Here is a 20,858-nt window from a genome sequence, read left to right on the forward strand (position 1 = left end):
TCTGGGATGATTCTTTGACTCAGATTTGTAACTAAGGGTTCTCAAACGGGGGAGAGGTGGTTACGTGGGGGGTTGCAAACTGTCAGTTCTGTGGGGCTGACAGTCCTGAGCCCCCCCTTAAATTAAATCCTCACCACTACCCCATTTTTAATTTATATGGGAGTTAACACTTAGAGGCTTGCTGTGTGAAAGCAGTCACCAATACAAAAAGTTGGAAAACCACTTCTAATCCAAAGCCTATTGAAGCCAACAGGAGTCTTTCCATTGACTCCAGTGGACTTTGGCTATGACCATTAAAAGGCTAACAAATGAGTAATGACTTTACTCCATTGGATTCATGAAGGCAGAACAGTCTCCTATAACACACTGGTTTATGAAATTGCATCATCTTCCCCCAATATTTTCAAGTGTCTTTCTAGGTTCTCAGTCTCTTCCCACCCTAATATCCAAGCACCTCACCGCATTTAAATAGAAATAACAATAACAACGTTAATTTTTTTTTAGAAAAAGCAAAACACTTACTGTTATGGAAACAAGCAGCAACTGCTTTCATTCAGGTCCAAATTATGACATTGTTATGGAGGTTTGCAATGAATAAAGTGCGCCCATTTCCGTGCTGGCTTTGAAGAATGTCACTACAACAGGGTTAGGTTAGCTGAACTGCACACACCTTGTGTCTCTCAGGGCTTGTGAGCAACGCCTTCTGGGACTTGCAGTCCTTCTGCTGCTTAGCACCACCTGTTTAAACAGGTTATGGGGACAGCAGAAACTACATTACCCATAATTGCTTTCAGTTTATTTCTGATTATACCTGAAACCAGGAGAGCAGGTCTGGCTGCTGGAGTTTCACCTTAGGGAGGGAGAGAAAGAAGTAAGTGGAAAAGGGAAAGTAACATATGCTCAGTTTGTGCATTTGGAAGACTTTCTGTGTATTCTTCTGTGCCATGCTGAAGATATATAGAGCTCTCTGGAAGGGGCAGATAAAGGGAGTGTTGAGATAAATCTCTAGTGTTGAATTTTAAAACAATTAACTTCAAAGTAAATAATACAACATCCAAAATAGCACAAACCTGCATAACTCCTTCTGCGTCTATCTGTGCGAGAGACACAATCTCAGCTACTGAATGAGCTCAGCTAGGGGTGGCTCCAAAACCTTTAGTCATCAACTGAGGCGGAAATACAGAAATATATTCCAGGAAAGAGAACAGCCTTTCTGACCCCATGTTTCTTGACAAAACAGACTAAAAGATTCCAAGATTAAAAGTTCATGCAGTTTTCTTAATCATCGCAACAAATTAATATATGAAGCCTTTATTAGACGTGGAGATGAGTGAAATTTTTCAGTTGAAATTCCTTTCAATAAAAGATGCACATTTGTCAGCACTGCAACATTTAACACATTTGTGTGATTTTGCCACATTATTTGTCACAAAAAACAAAAATTCTTAAAGAATAAAATGTTTTGATATTTCAATTTGCAATGACTTTTCATTTCAAAATTTCCTTAAGCCTTCTAGTTAAAAAAATCTTAATGTAAGCAAAGCTTGCAACCAAAACACATTTTATTTAATCAGAAACAATCTATTTTGATTTGCCAAAAATTTCTAAAACAAATTCTTTGTTGGGTTTTCCCAAAATTAATTTATATTATTTAATTGATACCAAACTGAAAAATCAGTTCTTCACACACTCTGGTTGGAAGAACTTGGGGTGATGGGGTTGAGAAGAAGAGGTTGTGCCACTGGAAGTCGGAGAAGTCACACGCTTAAGTGGTTTTCTTTCATTAGTCCTCACTTCACACCCAGCTCTCACCTGTGGCTCCAATTAGCTGCTAGTATGTGGCAGTGGCCACGCTCCAGGACAACATGTTTATTGGGGGGCTAACCCACGTTGAGGGTAGCCATTGGGAAACACCCATAGTGAGGGAAAATGTCTATCCCCAGCCAACTTAGTGTGCTTTGGCAGACCAGGCAGAGGAGACCTTTTAGTCCAACAGATGGAAAAGCACTGCAGCCATGGTAGGTGGCATACACAAGGTTTGGCAAGGCACAAAGATGTCAATGGCTGTCCATTGCACTTAATGATGTTTCCAGTCAATGCAACCTTTGATGCCACTGGTTTTTGACTTCGGCAACTGAGAGAGTGAGATTGCCTCTGGGTATTCTAATTTAACTTCATGCACAGGCATTCATGTATCAACCTGTGTTGCTCCAAAGCCATCATCGGCTACAACAGACAACCATGCAGTTTGAAGAATGTACTTATCATATTTCAGTGCACTCAGGTCCAAATCCTGCACCTGGCCAGAGCCCAAGGAAATAGTCTTTGAACAGGGGGTTCTTGGCATGAGTCAGAGAGGAGATAAATCTCTCATCCTGAATTATTATTATTATTTGTGTTCCAGCAGCACCTAGTGCAATCACAGCCCCATGTACTAGGCACAGCAGTCCCTGCCGCAAAGATCTACAATCTAAATAGACCCGACACAAACGGGGTGAGAGAGAGGCAGCAATCTGACTGTTTAACAGATGGGGAATGGAGACACAAATGGATAGTTTCTCACCAATGTCACACAGGAATTCTTGACAGAACCAGAAATTGAACCCAGATCTTCTGTGTCCTAGTCCACTGCCTTCTTCCAAAACCATTCTTCCTCTAACGAGTCTGCACCAGCAGTTGAGGAGAGGGATTTAGCTAGTGAAACTGCATCTAGATCCCCTGACCATGCTGCCTCCCACAAGTTCCCCTCCAGTGGTCTGTGATAGCTGCACAGTGCACAGTGTGCACTAGTGTCCTGCCCCTCCCCACTCAGCAGAGCTGCACCAATTTCACTGTATTCATGGGCTACTTACATGGGTCAAAAGACTTGGCCCTCGGGGAAAGTAATTCCCTCATTTAGTGTCTCCTTCCAGCAAAGAAAAAAATGTTCCTATTTTTCAGTGAGACATTTAAAATCTCACTCATTTCCTTTTCAATCCCATTCACTCAGAATGTCATACTGAGATAGAGCCCTAGAAGGAAATGAATCTGCCAATATCATATTCATCATGGTGGCATCTAAATACCTTATGGATCTACATAAGCTCAGCCATGTATTTTATTAATTTTTTTCCATGGATTTTATAGCCAGGAGAGACCATTAGGCCATTCAGTTTGACTTCCTCTATATCACAGACCAAAGAATTTCTCCCAGTACTGAGCCTAATTCCTTGCATTTGATTAAAACCCACTATCTAGAAAATAAGAAGCTCTAGTTTACAGCCATAGTTTGATTTAAGTTGGAGTTAGTTCTGAATTCCTGATTAATAAATCCCACTTTACAGATGATGCAGGCCTTGGAAAGGCTCTCCTCTGTTCCCATGAGGAGGATGGTCAGAACAATGTCCACAAACAGCCAGGCAGGGCCTGGTCTTCTGCTGAGACTCTGCTATGGAAATAAAAAGGGTTTTTTCCCTCAACATCCCCTCTAAAGGTCCAACCTAAGGGCCTTCCGAGAGAATTTGTAGTTGGGGATGGGCACTGCCAGTGGGAGGAGAGGGAAGATAATGCCAGCCAGTTCTGCTGGCTTATTCAGAGCCATTGGAGAAGCAGGGACTGTTTGTCTTTTCTGTTCCGACTGTAAGCTCATTGAGGCAAGGATTGTTTTTTGCAGTGTGTGCCCAGAATCTAGCACGAGGCCCAAACCTCAGCAAAGGCCTAGTGATGCCATAATAATAATTAAGAACAATAAAGGAGACTTTGTTCTCCTGAAATCAAGCTCCATCCCGTTTTTATGTCCTTCAGAATGATTTTCAAAGTTTCTGTTTACTGACAGCCTTCGCATGGCAGGCAGTTACCATCTCACCCACCACTCCTGGTTTCCCTGCAGGGTCACTGGCCCAGAGCAGAAATGTTGCATTCCCTAGAGAGGCATTTTTAGACACTTTTTCAGTCCTTCCTCACATTTTAAAAAATAAAGCTATTGAAATCAATGATAGTTTTACCTAGTAAGAAGAATCCTTGGATTGGCCCCTCAATTCATATTAAACAGTCTCCTTTCCCCAGAAGTGAATCAAAATATTTAACCAATCTGGTGTATATATTTTGTCAGTTTATTAATAAATATATTAAAATACATCTCAGGTGTAAATATCTGTTGAGCATATTTCCCCCTGGTTTTGGAATTGTTCAGTAGGGGTGAAAATTAACCCCTGCAGAGAAAACTTGCATATGCACTACTTCAGGGCCACTTAAGGTCTCACAATAGGGTTTCTGTGGTGCATATATTTATGTGGTCCCTCTGCATAGGAGTGAATGAGTACTTGGTATATGCTTATTTTTATGAAACCGGTGCAAGGCCTGCATGTGCTGGTGCTTTTATATTATTACACGATGGAAGCTTATATTGCAGGCATCTGCAGTATGTGTTTCAAAAGAACCCACATTCTTCATTATCTCTCTAAAAATAGATTTGACCAGTCAAGCTTCTCTTTGCAGACAACATTGAAATCTATTCACCCCCAAGACCATTTTTCTTTTGAAACCCAGTGATGAGACACTACTGCCTTTCACAAAGTTTGACTCATTTCCTAAGAAAAACTCTTCCATAAAGCAGATTTAGATCATTATCTCTTAGGAATGCTAAGTATTGTGTTGATAGTTAATAAGTGATTTCATGTGTTTGTTTAATTAACTGCAGCATTTGTATACAGGGAAAACCCACATGCAGACAAAGCAATAGCAGATGTTCACTGATCCATGTGGCAGCATATTTCTACATTTTTGTTTGCTAGACTGTGGCTCTATTCAGATCTTAGATATGTTTTTGTGTATTGACGTCAATGGGAGATGTGGGTGAGGATTTCAGGGCAAAATGGGATCTGTGGGCTCAATTCTGGCTCTTATAGCCTGAATTTTCAGAACAAGCATGTGAAGCACCTGAGTGACATGAGCAGCACACTGTGGCCTTGTCTACACGGGTAAATGCCCGACATAAAAATAGCTATTTTGGAATAGCTCCCCACATGGACACTCTATCTTGGAGTAAACGTGACTTTATTCTAAAATAATTATTCCACATTGGAAGCGAATCGATGGCACTAAGTCACAGCCTCTGGCTTGTGCAGCCCTGCCATCAGTGGTGGCCAACCCCTTGAAGCTTGGAGAGTGCAAGCAGCTGCATTACGGTTGCTCATGTGGAAAAGGAAAAGGATACAGATGCCCTCTCCCCAGCCAAGTGCACACATGCAGCAGCAGCCATTCTTTGACTCTATATTTGCTTATGATATATGCTACTTCTGTATTTACCAACTGTGCTTTTCTTTGACTAATTGTACCTCAATCAGCTTTGTGAACTTGTTAAGAAAAAACGAAGAATACAGAGCCAAAAGTGAATGCCTGGTTACATCTATGAAACTACCTGTGACAGTGCTTGGCAACAATTCAATTCATAAGGAGTCTTGAAGGATGGGAAAACAAGATAAAAATTGATTTTTTCAATGGATTCCATGATATTAGCCTATATAAAAGTGATATAGCTGATGACCTGGCCAAAACTGGAAGATCAGAAACTTAGGCTGGAATGACAATGGTTGAGGATATTGATGCCCTATCAAGGGAAATATTAGCTGAAATAAATGGTCAAAAGATTAAAGATCCTCTGATTGATATCAAAGCATCTTGGAAAATAACATCCACCTTCTTGAGACTGCAGACAGGGCACAGTGCTGGAATGAAAATCCACGGAGATGGGGCCAAGATATATCCACTCTGCAAGATGCTTTAACACTTGCCCAAATTTTTGAATGTAATATTGTAAGGAAAGTGAAGCTTTTTAGATGCGGCACCTTGGATGAAGCCCTTTCAAAGGACCCTGATATGAGTTCCCAAATTCATTCTCAAACTTCATGGACTGCCATGATAATCACAGGACAAGACAACAAGAACAATAACCAAGAGAAGTGAGGTCAGAACCAGCTTTAGACCAGCAAATGTTTTCTAGTGTAGATGCAGTTTATACCAGCAAGAGAGTCCTTATACGTCATATTAGTCTCCAAGTGAAATAAGCTATACTGGCAAAAACACTTTTTATATCTGTATCTACACTATGGCTTTTGCTGGTATAGAAATGTTGCAAAAAATCACTCTCCTAAATAGCATTTACTAAACTGGCAAAATATTCTTGTGTAGACCTGGCCTTAGAAAAACTCCACCCATCCCAGCTGAAGCTACCTTCCTCAACCATCCCCCACACGGGGAGGAGGGATAGTTCAGTAGTTTGAGCATTGGCCTGCTAAATTGAGGGTTGTGAGTTCAATGCTTGAGGGGGCCATTTAGGGATTTGGGGCAAAAATTTGTCTGGGGATTAGTCCTGCTTTGAGCAGGATTGGACTAGATGACCTCCTGAGGTCCCTTCCAACCCTGATATTAAATAATAATAATAATGCATATGAACTATCACCAGGAGTAAAAGTAACTTAAAGGACTTACCTGTATGCCAGAGTCCTGAGCTGGGGTGTGTGGCCTCAATTGGAGGGGGTGGGGCCTTTAAATCCTTGGGCCCTTTAAATCAAGATTTAGAGTCATAAACCAAGATTTAAAGGGCCCAGGGCTCTAGCTGTGGTAGCCGTGTCTGGGAGTCCCGGGCCCTTTAAATCACTGCTGGAGCTACCAGCTCCAGAGGTGGCTGAGAGCCCCGGAGCTTAGGGCCAGCGGAGCCCCGGGCCCTTTAAATCACCGCCCAAGCCCTGGGGCCCCCGGAAGCCTCTCCAGTGGTGGAAATTTAAAGGGCCTGGAGCTCCTGACACTGCCAGGAGCCACAGGCCCTTTAAATTGCTGGCCTGGGGAAGCCAGTCCGGTGCACCGGCTCTTACTGGTAGACCAGACCATACCAGCTTTCTTTCACCTCTGCCTATCAGAAATCCTTTATTTGATGGGCAGACCAGGCTCTGATATGCAGTTACTAAGATGGTTGGGTCAACAGCTTTAGGTTGTTGTATCCTCCATGGGCTATCTCTTAGACCTGAGTTTGACAAACACTTAGAAAAATAGGTGTTTCATTAATACGTTACCTAACATGAAACTAATGTAACTAACGTGAGGTAAAATCCTAGTGAAGACAAGTCAGTTGTAGTTTTAACATGTTATCAGGTCAAAGTAAACTTAGGTTCCCTCTAGTGTTTACCTTGACCTGCTAACATATGAAAACTACAACTACCTTGTCTTCATTAGAGAGACAAGGTGGGCAAGGTAACATCTTTTATTGGACCAACTTCTGTTGGTGAAAGAGACAAGCTTTCATGTTACATGGAGCTCTTCTTCATGCCTGGGGTCCGGTCTACACTACAGAATTAGGGTGACACAATGTCAACTATGTAAGTGTCTACATTAAAATTTCACTTCCAGCAATATAATTGCCCTGCTACGCTGACTTAATAACTCCACCTCTATGAGAGGCATAAAGTCACTGTCAATGTAGTTAAGTCAATGCAGTGTCAGTGTAGACATTGCTTATGTCAACTGTTTCTGGCTTTCAGAAGTTGTCCCACACTTTCAGTACAGAGAGTACAAGCACTTCTGGTGAAGCCATGCACCACCGACACAAGGAGCATAGTGTGGACACACACAAATGATTTAAATATGTGGCAGCCATATGCCTTAGGTCAACATAATTTTGCAGTCTAGACATGCACTGGAAAAGTACACTGAGTGTCACAGCTAAATGCAGGGTGGAACAGATTATCTAGCATAAGAAGTTAACACATATTCTAAGTTTTGAGTTGGTGGGTCCTGGTCTATAAGTTGCTTGTTTCTGATGATGTCAGGGGTTGTTAGAAAGCCAGAAGAGGGGGTTCAGGAAAGATTTTTTTCAGGATATGGTCCCTGTTGAGAATGGGTTATAATTGTTTGATGATAACCCATATGGGTTCCAGTGTCGGGTGGTAGATGACAATAAGAGGGGAGGGGTTTCTTTCCTGTATTGAAGTAGCTTCTCTCAGGATATTTTGGTAGTCCCTTCCATAATGCAATCCGCTTCTTTGGTAGAGTGTCCTTGTTTGGTGAAGGTGGTTTTGAGTGTGTTAAGGTGTATATCCGGACTTTTTCCTCAGAGCATACTCTATGATATCTGAGGGCCCAGCTGTAGATAACAGATTTTTTATTGTGTTTAGGGTGTTTACTGGATCTATGAAAGTAAATGTGGTGATCCATCAGTTTCTTGTATATAATAGTCTGTAGGGTTCCATTGTTGAAGCTGATCATGGTGTCAAGGAAGTTGATGCTGGTGTAGGAGTGCCCCAGACAAAATTTGATGGATGGATGGCGTTGCTGAAGTTATGGTGGAAATCTATGAGGGAGTTTAGGTCATCTGTCCAAAGGATGAAAATATCATTGATGTATGTCAGATATATCATTGGTTTTGTGATCCATTTGTCTGCATTGGGATTCTTACTATATCAGTTACATGTTAGCTTTCTCAAGGCAAGAGCACACCTTTTTTCCGGTGAAGACAGAGCCTTTGAGAGGAGCAGCAAGTCTAACACTTCTATAGGGGTAGGTAACTGGAAAACTGGTTTGGAGAATAAATAGGGGATATCTTTCTTAAATTATAGGAGGCATAGAACCAGAGTGAGGAGATGAGGGAAAATGAGATCTCTGAACACTGAAAAAATTCTTTCTTTTTTGGGTCAGTGAGGTCAGTGAGGGGGTTGGAACTGTGACCCTGGGGTGAGAGCCAGAGAATGCTTTTTGAAATATGAAAGTATTTTTGTTTCCTTTCTTGAACTGAAGCTGAGAACACCTTGCCAATTTAATTTATACATATTATAAATCCAGGTATGTTAAGTAAACTGCTTCTTTTTGTGCTTACTCCATATTCTCATTTTTGTTGTTGTTGTTGCTGTTGTTGTTTTTTAAAGAAAAAGAGGTTCTGGAATCTAAATCCCTGACAGTCATGTTAGTCAATAAAGCCCAAGGAAAATGCCCACTCCCCGTAAAGACTGTGGTGAGCAAAGGCTCACGGAGATGCCAATGGAATGAAGGAAGAGTTGACAGTGGGGTCCCAATTCTTAGTGTTAGATTGGCCCCAAGTGTAAACCACACACCATCTGGGTGTGTTGTCCTGTGCCGTCTAGTGGCACTGAGACCACTTAAAGCAAGAGCATTAAATGAGTCTGCTCTACAGCCTTAGCTAACAGTCAGTTGGCTTTTGGCTCATGCAGTAAGCTCCAGAGGTCCCCTGTTCGATCCTGCCCACCGACGACTGGGGTTTGCTGGTGTTACAAATGGGGGCTGTCCAGGATTTCAACTGGGAAGACTCTGAAGCTTGGGTTGTGCTTCCTCCGCTAGAGGAAGTATTTAACCCCCACACGGTCTGGTTGTGGTGTTCTGTCCCATCTGCTGGGATGAGAGCACTTAAAGAGGGAGAGTGAAATGAGTCTGCTCTACAGCCGTAGCTAACAGCAAGTTGGCTTTTAGTTCATGTGGTAGAGGCTTGTGCACTAAGCTTCAGATGTCCCCGGTTCAAGCCCACCTGCCAATGACCAGTTTCTGTCAGTGTTACATAAGTATAGCAGCTCTTGTCACAGATAGACTCTGTTTTTCACCTACTTTCTCACTAACTCCCTTGTCTTAATTATAAGAAAGTGATTCATTTTTATTACATATCGCCACCACAAGTGCTCTTTTGTGCCACAGTAAAAACATTCAGCTGTCAAGAACGTTGAGCCAAAGAATGGGACTTGAGCCAGGAATTTCTCCTCTTAAAATAGCAGTTGTCCAGTGAAGCAAAAGGTGCTGTGCTGTTCTCAGCCCTGTTGTCTCTTGGATTATCTTCTGATACTATACTTCCAGATATAATTAGTCCATTGTTCCCAAATGCATACTGCTAGAAAAGAGCAGATGATTAGAAAGCTGTTTGGAGAGGCGATTACATTTCAATTTATTTAAAAATAAATCAGGAAAAAGTCTCTTTTTCCTTTTCAAACAAACTATCTGCAAGGGCAGTTTTTAGTAGAAATTAGGAACCAGTATCTGATCTCATTGCAAATCCAAAGTGACTCCACTGAAATAAATGGAATTGCTCCAGACTGAAGCCTTGATTCAGCAAGGTATGTAAACTTGTACCTAACTTTCACCATGTGAATAGTTAAATTGGGCCAGATTTTCAACAACTACAGTGCTGAGCTCTTTTGAAAATCTGGCTGTAAGTGTCACAATGGGCCACTTGTTTAAGTGCCTAAATGAGAACTGAGTCCTTGAAAATCTGCCCCAGAGTTGTTTAGAAAACCTGGGTCATTGACATCAGTAGGTATGTTTACAAGGATATAAAAGACGCAGGTCAGCTGACTTGGGTTTACAGGGCTCAGGCTAGGGCTCAGGCTGTGGGACTGTAAAATTACAATGTAGACATTCTGGCTCAGGCTTGAGCTCAAGCTCTGGGACCCTGCGAGAGTCGAGTGCCCTAGAGCTTGGGTTCCAGTCAGAGTCCAAAAACTCCACCACAATTTTATAGCACACAGCCTGAGGCCTGCAAACCCAAGTCAACTGACCTGGGCCAGCCACAGATGTTTAATTGCTGTGTTCATGTCTATTAAAAATTGCCCTTGCTGTGTAAATGACTAATTGCTTTGCTTGTTCAAAATAATAGAAAGCAAACAACATGTATTTATCAGCTGGAGTTTTATTTATTTCTTTTTGAGCAATAAAAGTAAAATTCTGAAAAAACACAGTACTTTCATATTATAACTTTCCACCAGGTTCTACAAACTTTTCCTAAATTTACATAAATCACAGCACAATTATAATATCTAGAGCTATGAAAAAATAACTTGTGCTTTGATATGGTGTCTTTATTCTGAGGCTGTCAAAGCTGATTACGAACAATGAATCACAACATTCCAATAAAATAGGTAAGTATAACTGTTCATTTTACAGGTGGGTAAAACAAGGCATGCGAAAGGCTAAGGCCGTGTTCAGCCAAGCATTTAAGCTTCTGCTTCACTTTAACTCCACTTACACGTTCAAGTTTAATTGCTTTGCTGAACTGGGGCCTAAGTAACTTGCCCTACAACAAATCATTGGTGAAGCTGAGGGCGGAAGTTGAGTGCTGACTTCCAGTTTCTTCTTGTCATCACTTGGCCAGATTTTGCTGTCAGTTACACTAATGTGTGTTTACTCAACAGAGGTAAATGGAATTATACCAGAGCTCTATCTGTATAAATGAGAGAATAATCTGTCCATTACATTTTTTTTTCTGCACAGGTATGTGCCTACCACCTTAACTATTCATTAGTCATATTTACCATGTAGGTGCTTAAGATAAGGAACTATAAGGAGTTGCCCTTTCAAATGTCAGCTTCAACTGAAAATAGAACAAACGGTTTAAATATTGTATCACTGGCTCGGGTGTGGCCTTTTGAGGGGTCTCTGCTGCTCCTGATTGGCCCTCCGTAGTTTACCTTGGGTCAAGGCAGTTCTTGGACCCTCATCTCTAATTAAGTCTAGCAGTCTGCTTCAGCCTCTTGGCTGTGTTCGTGGAGGCAGTCTGGAGCAAGGATGTTGCCTTTTGCTGTCTAAGACCTTTCTGCCTTCCTTTCCTTCTCTGCACTGTCCTCTTTATAGCAGGGCTTGTTTCCTCTATTGGCTGCAACTATGGGTGCCTGCCTCTATGATTGGCAGCTCTGGCAGCTGCGTGGGGGTGGGGTCAAGCTGCTTGCTTGTAAACATGTAAGGCTTTCCTCCCCCTTCTGTCTACCCTCAGTGTGGGGTTTGTAGATCCCATTACAAATGTCTATGGCATGAAAAAGATTTATTCAGTTCTGTGCAAAGCTAGCATGAATCTGTAGAACAGAGCCAGGGGCAGCTCCAGGCCCCAGCACGCCAAGCGCATGCTTGGGGCAGCAAGCCGTTGGGGGCACTCTGCCGGCGCCACAAGGGTGGCAGGCAGGCTGCCTCCGGTGGCTTGCCTGCGGAGGGACCACTGGTCCCGCGGCTTCGGTGGACCAGGCGGGACCAGCGGACCCTCCACAGGCAAACCACTGGAGGCAGCCTGCCTGCCGTGCTTGGGGCAGCAAAATCCCTAGAGCCGCCCCTGAACAGAGCTGATATAAATTTGTTTTGATAATATAGACAGTTTCATAGATGAAATACTCAGAATTCAGTTACACTTCTTGTTTACTTTCCTAGATCATTCAATCATATTCATATCAATAAAGTAATTAATTGAATTATTCTGTGCCTTTAACAGAGGTCTTAAGTGCAGAATTGTGAATCTGATCCTCTTTTTCTTATCTTGCTCTTTTTACAACTGCACTAGTTACATAAAGCAAGGCACATTATTTACCTTGAATGAGTATACCTACGGGTGCAGTAACAGTGTAAAGAAAAAAAGAGAGTTCCTTTGATAAGAATACATTTAAACTATGTACGAATTTAGATGTTGAAATTAAGACCCTGAATCAGAGAAGCACTTAGGAGCATGCTTAAATCCCTTTGAAGTCAATGCAATTTAATCACGTGTTTAAAGCTAATCATGTGCTTACATGCTTTGCTGTATAGGGTTGGAAACATCCGACTTAATTTTTTAACTTTATGCTTCAGTGTTTTTCTGAACACAGATTTAAACAACAAAGTGTATGTCTCAGTTGTATCAACTGCTTGTCCTAGGTAGAAAGTGTTGCAATCCTGAAAATAATAGCAATCCACCTGTTAAAGGTTAAACTTCCAATAGGATTCACAAAGGAGACTCATTAATCTGTAATATATTAAACTGAAAATTGAAATATTGTTTGTATCATGTGACTCCAGTGAGTGTTGCTGATCCTTTGCGTATCCTAAATCTGGTGTAATTGCTGCAAATGGACACAATTGCTGGCAGTACTGCTCTGTCAGGAAAGTAGGGCGTGATATAACTCTCCATTTGCACATCTGTCTGTGGAAGAGCTTCACAGGCAGGAGGAGATGTGCACACTCTCTGCAAGGGCCCACTTTGTTCCACATCTGGATCTAGTAAGAAGAAAGTAATGTGTGCTTGTGAGGTTTTCTGTCAATTTTGTGCTTGCCTGTGGTTTGAGTTTTACCTGTTACATTTGAGGGAGAAGGGATGGGCTTTTAGTATTTCTTAAAACACGATTTCCCAAACACTGGAAGAAAACCTGCAGCAAGCATATAACAAATAAGACTATATAAGGACAGAGTATGCAAATCCCTATGTGACCGAGCTGGTGGGACAGGTGGCTAAGTCCACATTATTACTGCTTTTTAAAGTCAGTGAAAGTAACTAAGGTATCTGAGAGGACAAGTTCTGGCCCATACAGTTCAGACATACTGCATCATGTGAAGTTACTGGGCAACAGTTGTTTCTCTTGGCCTCAGGATGAAGTAATTCTGGTATGCAGCCATTTGCATATATAGAATGTAGTGAGGTTGATCTCTGACAATCTCCACACGGTTCTTTTCCTGCCCCATATGCAGGAGGAGACAGGTGGTACATTGATATTGGCAGGTAAAAAAAGGTGAACAAGCCTTAAGCAACCCACTGCAGCATGTGGAAAAGTCACTGCTTGTCCAGGTAGTTTGTTTGCACATGGAGTGATGGAAAAGTGGCCTGTGGTAGGAGAAATTGAACCATTGCAGCAGGTTTAAAACAAACAAAATGAAGTATTTCTTCACACAACACAGTCAACCTGTGGAACTCCTTGCCAGAGGATGTTGTGAGGTCCAAGACTACAACAAGTTTCAAAAAAGAACTAGATAAGTTCATGGAGGATAGGTCCATCAGTGACTGTTAACCAGGATGGATGGGGATCGTGCCCCTAGCCTCTGTTTGCCAGAATCTGGGAATGGGCGACAGGGGATGGATCACTTGATGGTTACCTGTTCTGTTCAATCTCTGGGGCACCTGGCATTGGCCACTGTCGGAAGACAGGATACTGGTCTAGATGGACCTTTGGTCTGACCCAATATGGCTGTTCTTATGTTCTTATGCCAGTTCAGTTCCCATGTGTATACTGGATATCTGGAATGGCTATGGGGTGGGTTATTAGGCCAGCTTTTTTGCTTCTAGAACAAACTGAAGAAGGAGGAGAAAGAGAAGGAGAATCATGAATGTAAGAATCTAAAGGGACTATGAGGGAGATTCTGGGAAAGAAAATATAAATATATAGTGAAATCTTTTTTATACAACTGCTCAGGACTACAAAGGACAATTGTTATTGTACAGTGTGCCAAAGGCCAAACAAACTGTGCTGGAAATATTATCTGAAATCCTTAAAGTGGTTCCCTAGGATAGCATAAAGGTGTCTATTGGAGGGGGGTTCTTTATTTCATTGTACTTTTAAATGTATGACATCTACCAAAATGAACATATGTATGTATTGGTCTTTATTAATTGGGACTGTCATATTTTGGGGGACCTATTTATGGGAATAATTCTGTGAACTGCTGAGCACTGTCTGCCAGGTGCTCAGTGCTTTCAATTCCCATTGCCTTTAGTGAGAAGTGACACTTGTTAGTGTGTTGTCTTCATTTTGAGATTGATTTCTTTCTGTAGACACCCACAGGAGAGGGATAAGAAGAAATAATTACGTACATTGAATTTTGTTTATTAAATGACATGAGTGGCTTCAGGGAACACTGTACAACAAAACAATGTAATCTGTGATCTCTGAAGCTAATGTCTTGAAGTGTAGAATATAATTATCTTGGCATTTTTTAAATGATTTTTCAAAAGAACAGCATAAGCCCTGCAGAAAGAAAGATGTTGTTACTCAGGGCTGATGGAATTGAGACTGAGCCATATTCAGCTTTGATACTACTCATTACACTGACTTCAGATGTTTTACACCAGTGGTAATTTTGCGCAGGTGAGTTGGATTTCTGGTGACAACATCAAATAAAAAGAGTTGTAAGTTTTTCTTAAAACATTGCAAATAAACCATCTACTTCCAGAAAACTCACACACACAAAACAATCATGGCTGCGCAACAGGCATCAGACTACATTTTGGATCATAGAGGATGTTTTTCATTAGAATTGTCTTTTTGTAGACATTTCTTTCTATAGGACTGTGACAGGGCACTAGACGCAATAGTACCCTGGTTCAGTGTGTAATAACCCTAGATCTAATGTAACAAGCCTGGAGAAAACCAACATACTGGAGGACTTGTGGGGACGAGAACAATTCAAGTAGGGAGCAGTGAAGCAGGCAGTGCTAGATCAGAGACACCTAGAGGAGAAGGAGGGCAGAGGCTTGGCTGACTCCAAGGATAAGTAAGCGATGGACAAGGCACAGGTGGACAACAAACTGAAGAGAGAGGAAGCCTTGATGGGTGAACACACCCCAAGAGTCCTGAACAAGGGGCAAAGTAAGCAAGGAAAAGAGAAGGATTCTGAGATTGTGGCTTTAGGGGGACAATTCATGGGGGTTGATACGAGCCAGAAGCAAAGTAAACTGGAGGAAAGACCTATGGGATATGATTGGTGTGGTGATCAATGGGCCAAGAAGGAGGAGTGGGGGCAACCTTCAGCCTCTGTGTACCTTGTGCAGGTAGAAAGCAGGAGTACCTCACTGGTGGCCTGTGGAAGGCCAGTCTTAAAGGTTGCAGGAACCCCCAGTAGAAACTAAGGCTTGTAAAGTGATTAAAAAATTAATGGTGATTAATTGTGCTGTTAAACAATAATAGAATACCATTTATTTAAACATTTGGATGTTTTCTACATTTACAAATATATTGGTTTCAATTACAACACAGAATACAAAGTGTATAGTGCTCACTTTATATTTATTTTTATTACAAATATTTGCACTGTAAAAAACAAAAGAACTAGTATTTTTCAGTGCAGCTAATAAAAGTACTGTAATGCAATCTCTTTATCTTGAAAGTTGAACTTACAAATGTAGAATTATGTAAAAAATAAAACAATGTAAAACTTTAGAACCTACAAGTCCACACGTGGGCAGAAATGACAATCAATTTTTATTCACAAACATTTTTTTAAGCACTTTTAAAAAAAAAAAGTTTTGATGATGGAATTGTTTTGACCAGCTCTATGATTAAAGTGACTTACTCAAGGTCAAAAAGAAAGTTGGTAGCAGAGCTGAGGAACTGAATCCAGATTTTCTAAATCCCAGTCTAATATCTTCTACCCAAGATTAATCTTCCTCTCAGTTCTGTATTTCCAAATTTTATACCTGCAAGTGTTCACTGAAGTGCCAGCTTCCTCTAATTGTATTCATTTTTATTGTTCCTGAAAATCACGAAACTAGGAAAAGAGTGAGGTCTGAAGAAAACAAACTCTTTTTTGTAATGCACAGCTGAATGTCTCAGGTTCATCTTCACCAGAAAGGGCAATAGAGCCAGAAGCGAAATGTGCATTTATAGCACTGAACATCAGCAGAAATACTGATGAATCTGAGATACACAAGCACCTTGACAAATTATTTTATCTAATTAGAAAAGTAAAAAACAAAAGAGTAGCATTTATTTTTTTCCTGACTAAAACATAACTCGCCCTTTCCTCTTCTCTTCTTTCATTTCACTAAAAAATGGTCTCTAGTTCAGTGAACGGTCATAAAGCTGAAGTTCAGAGGTCCATGTATAATACAGTGGAAAGGAAAGAATAATGTTCTATAAGTTAAAAATCACAATAAAAGTCTAACCACGTATGGTTCAGTTTTTCAACTATCTATTGTTAAGTTACTTTATAGCATGAGCAGGCATGTCAACGTCTTTAATATTTTAAATGCACACCTTAATGATTTTATCAATATGGGATAGCATCAATATGCTTTTATGCATTTTTTTCAGTATCCACTTCTATTAGCAATTACTTTAATTCATCTGTGTACTACTGTATGGTTAATTTCCTTTTCCTTTAGGCCCAGCTTCAAGCATTTCTTTAATTTTAAACATAAGTATGTGATTAAAGTTAAGTATGTGCTTTCCTGAATTGGAGTATTCAAACAGAATTAAAGGGCTGAGATTCAATATTGCTGAAAAATTATCAGTATTTTAATACACTGTAATAGATGCCACGTGGAATGTTGCACAGAAGATGTGAAGTGATATTTCTCTTTCATGAGTTTATATACAGAATTATTTGTATCTTGAGATTATTGAATGTGATCTGCATATAAATAGTGGAAATTGGGATTAACAGACCCACTTTTAACAGAGAGCTACAACATCTTTTACACTCATTTCCATTGACAAAACACTAGTGATTTGTATTTTAAAAACTTTGGAATAAAAAAAGTTGCTATAAAAGGGCTTTGTTATACATACAAAAACTGTTGGAACCTCACATTAGTTTTATAGTAGAATAAATTCTGCTCCAGAGGTTACTACTTTGCCAACTTTTTCATATGGAGACAGCAAATCTTTCTCAATGAAACACAAGGGTTGGAACACATTATACTCGATCAGCTGAAAAGAAAGTGGATTTCTGCAGACCCGAGTAAGTGAAATACAATTTTTAAAACAAGAAAACATATTAAAATGTATTTTGTATTTTAGTCAACAAATCAATATATATTATAAATGTAGGATTCATACTGGTGACTAGATGTAGAATTAAATAACATGAATGAAAAGCTGATGTAACACTTCTAAAACATTTTAGAATTTTCCAACTATAAAAGGGGTTATTTTTTATTTTTATTTTTTATTTCAAAGTGTGCAATATGGTAAATTTAACTTGTAATCGCTACATCACTGAATTTAAGTCATCTGTTTACAAAATTAGGGCCAAATGCTCACTAGTTCAGATAATCCTATTGACATTACTGAGGTTTGTCATATGAATAGGGTGATCAGGCAGGTTTTGGCCATTTAATACAAAGCAGTGCAAGTATCCCAGAACTATATCCTGCCATCATTTCAGACACAGAACTTTCTTTCAAGTCAGAGAAAATAATGCAATGCATAAAACCTGATTGTAGCTTATGGCTTCTAGAGAAAATCAGTGACAGACTGGCATAGTGAGCATCTAACTTTGGTAAATAATGGAATTTAGTTATCTAGCCCCTGCCAGTAGAATCAGCTCCCAGAGGCACCAGCTCAGAACCAATGGCTGGGGAAAAAATGACAAAGTGAAATGTTTGTTTGGCAACACTGGAAGCTTATCTGGAGCCTTCAGAAAGGAACGAGGCTGCACGGACTCCAAAGGTCTGTCTAACCTGTATGCTTGAGACATGGACAGCCTGTGAGGACTAGGCCAAGGAAAAGGAGGCAGAGTTACCAGGCCAAGAACCTGACTGACATACAGTGACACCTAACTGTAGGCCCAAGATAGCCTGCATAAAGCCTGGGTCCAGGCAGATACATGCACTGGGTTCAGACAGCCACAGTGTTTGGGAGAAAGGACCTGGCTGCAAGGGATCAGGCTGTAGCAGCAAGAGGAGACAACTGCTCAGTGGTAAGAAAAAAGACACGAAACTGATGTTACTACCAGGGCTGATTAAATGAAGTTGCCTGTGTTGTGTACCTTCAGGAAAGCCAGTAATTAGGGGGGAGATTTTCAAAGGCACATACAGCATCTATCTCCTATTGGCTTCCATGGGGTGCTGGGAACATAACTGCTACTGTGAAAATCACCCACTAGAATAGTTCTTACATATCAGTCTTGAAATGTTTGACGTTTATGCTTTAAGAAAAAGTTTCTAGGAAGTTACATGACTTAACCTTTTCAGAGTTCCACCTCTGCACCCACCTCTCAGCAAGTGAAAGCACATCAGACTTCAGCAGCACTTAATCAGAATAATGCAACTGTAAACCTCTTCTGTGATTTTCATGTTAAGGAAACCTATGACAGCGCGCACTCGCCCCACACTGGACTGGGAGGGGAACCCTACATTGTGGGCTGAGGAAGCCATGCCCTCTCAACTCTACTGAGCATACTCCAAGCTCACCAGTATAAAAGGGAGCAGCTCCACTCAGCTGAGGCTGACTGCTGGAGAGTAAGGATGCATGCTGCAGGTTCCAGCCACGGATCAGCCAAAGCCAGAGGCCATGGGAGCTGGAGATGCTGCAACCTAGGCAGATGCCAGGCTACCCACAGAGGCTCTGAAAAGTACAGAGTTGCCAGGGACAGCACTGCCCAGGGAACCCAGAGACAGCCAAGACATCCAGACCGAAGCGGCAAGAAACATGGTAGGAAGCAGCCCAGGGGATACACATAGTGGCCCAGTAGCTGGTGAATTGGAGTATGGAGTCAGTGTGTTTTGATCAGACTCTCCCCTGCTGACTTAGTGGCACATGCTCCTGCCACTACCAGGGCCCTGGGCTGGGGCCCAGTGGAGAGGGAGGGCCTGGGTCCCCCTTCCTGGCCAGTCACTACCCTCCTTTCTGGACATGCTGGCCCCCTACCCCGACTGAGGCCACTTGGCCACTAGGCCTTATTGCTCTGTGAATGGCGGTGAATCCATTGGCTGTGGCCACTGGGCCATACTGCCCTGCGAACGGGGGTTAATCCATTGACTTTGATCACTAGCCCTTACTGCCCTGCAAAGTGGGGCAGTTCTAATTGACTTCAGCCATGAGGCTCTTCTACCCTGCTAAGAGAGGCAAACCTATTGACTCTGGCCCCTGTGCCACCCTGCCGTGCTAACAGAGGCAGATACAGGGACCTTGGGGCCAGGCCTCATAGCCAAGCAAACTGGGGCAAATCAATTGACCCTGGCCACTGCCCTGCCAAGAGGGAGAATCTATTGACTCTGGCCATTGGGCACTACTGCCCCGCTTAGCAGAGCTAATACATTGACTTCGGCCATTAGACCTCATTGCCCTGCTAAAAGAGGTGAGTATATTGACTTTGGTTATGGAGACATATACCCTGCATGCTTATACCTAAGGGAGACGAGGCACACTTACCTCACCCTAGACGGGGTCCCCCCAACCCTGTCACAAAACCTCTCATCATTCAAGGCTAGTCTACACTACTGCACTACTCCACTGATGCAGCTGTGTCATTGTAGTCTGTCTGGTGAAGACATGCTATGCCAAGAGAAGAGCGCTCTTCAATCAGCATAATTATGCCACCTCAGCAAGAGGCAGAAGTTATGTTGGCAGGAGAGCATCTTCCATCGACTGAGCACTGTTGTTAGGTCGATGTAACTTGTGTCTCTTAGGGGGGTGGCTGAGCGACATAAATTGCATCAACTTAAGTGGTAGTGTAGACAAGCCCTTAGTAATTTCCCAGTATGACCAGCAAATATGTGATGACATTGGACCCAGAGGGCTCATTGATCCAAAGGTAGACAACAGAACCCCTTAAGATCAAAGAATAAATGGGGTTTTACTAATCCTGGGAGGCAAGGGGGAGCTACAGTTATTATAAATAATCATAAGACCCTATGATAACATTAGCTCCACATCATGTATTGGCAAAATGTCATCGTAAGGAGCCCCTTCTTGACAGTGTACTGTCTGCCACACAAAATAATATAGCCTCTGAAATGTTGCTCTTAAAAAAAAGTGGGGCCTGATCCAAAGCCCAGGGAAATCCAGAACAGAATAATGTATATTACAAATGTGCATGGACAAGCAAATAGGCCAGTTGCGGGAAGCACTGGGTATGATCCCCAGATGAACTCACTGAATGCTATTATCACCTTCCTAAAAAGATCAGACTGAGAAATATGGAACAGCAGTTCGAAGCAATAAAGTCATCTGCCCTTGCACTGCTGACAGCAGAAGTTCACTAGTCAGTTCTGTCTGAGCAGCACATTCCACAGGTCTCACTGCCCATAGTGGCTTTGGGGATGAGGAGACCACATATACCTTTTCTCTGGTATCTGTCACGGAATGACTTGGTGGCTGTTACACACATTGGACTTAATGCTCACTTAGCTTACACTAGCTAGTATAAATGAGGAAGGGCTC

General features: G+C 41.7%; 1 protein-coding gene across 3 annotated transcripts in view; it reads right to left on the reverse strand.

The window, feature by feature from the left end:
* The window catches only part of MACC1 (MET transcriptional regulator MACC1), a 54,261-nt gene extending 53,601 nt beyond the window's left edge, over positions 1-660 (reverse strand). For all 3 annotated transcript variants that reach the window (XM_030549316.1, XM_030549317.1, XM_030549315.1), the window contains exon 1: positions 523-660. The gene's annotated coding sequence lies outside the window, so the exon portion shown is untranslated. The remainder of the gene's footprint in view (positions 1-522) is intronic.
* Positions 661-20,858: the final 20,198 nt, after the last annotated feature.

This window comes from Gopherus evgoodei, chromosome 2 (assembly GCF_007399415.2).
Source record: "Gopherus evgoodei ecotype Sinaloan lineage chromosome 2, rGopEvg1_v1.p, whole genome shotgun sequence".
Classification (NCBI taxonomy): domain Eukaryota; kingdom Metazoa; phylum Chordata; order Testudines; family Testudinidae; genus Gopherus; species Gopherus evgoodei.